Genomic DNA, 611 nt, shown 5'->3' with positions numbered 1-611 from the left:
CTTGGCAAAATAAAGAGGAACGAATTGAAAAAAGGTCAAGAATTCTGTCCAAACGTAGATGTCTGTCCTACCTGTCACTCTGTCACTACAGAATAAACTGTTTAATCCGGAGCCCCGAGTCACTTTCAAATTGGTCGCTAATGGAGTGCCCAGCAGCGCTTCAGTGCTTGAAGTCCAGCAACCAGCCCCGGACAGGAGGTCTGGCCCTTGGCCACCGGTAGGGGGGCGGGACTGGCACCCTGGGGCGCACCTCTGAGCCTACACTCTGCATCTGTTTGTGCTCTCTAGGAGGGTAACTCAGGGCTGAGCAAGCAGTGGCCCTGGCAGACCAGCCGCTGAGGGTTTCGAAGGTCAAAAGTTCCCAGAGGAAAAAAGTCTGGTTTGGATTCCCCTGTGGGGCAGGGGCGGCTGTGGGGGCCCCGGGACCAAGCCCGGGAGACCTGGTAGCGCACCGCGCGTGCGAGAGAGAGCGAGCTGGGGTAGGTAGCCCAGCTCCGGGGGCGCTGAGCTGTGACTGAGGGGGTCCCCCGGGAAGAGGTGGCTGGCAGCGGCCGCGTCAGAAGCAAGCTCCGCTCTGGGGTCGATCTCCCCCGCCCGTCGGCCGCGCGCCA

The sequence above is a fragment of the Condylura cristata genome, unplaced genomic scaffold (genome assembly GCF_000260355.1).
Source record: "Condylura cristata isolate star-nosed mole 26May11 unplaced genomic scaffold, ConCri1.0 scaffold00007, whole genome shotgun sequence".
Lineage (NCBI taxonomy): Eukaryota > Metazoa > Chordata > Mammalia > Eulipotyphla > Talpidae > Condylura > Condylura cristata.
The sequence above is the reverse complement of the archived record's forward strand: the minus strand, read 5'-3'. Positions refer to the sequence as shown.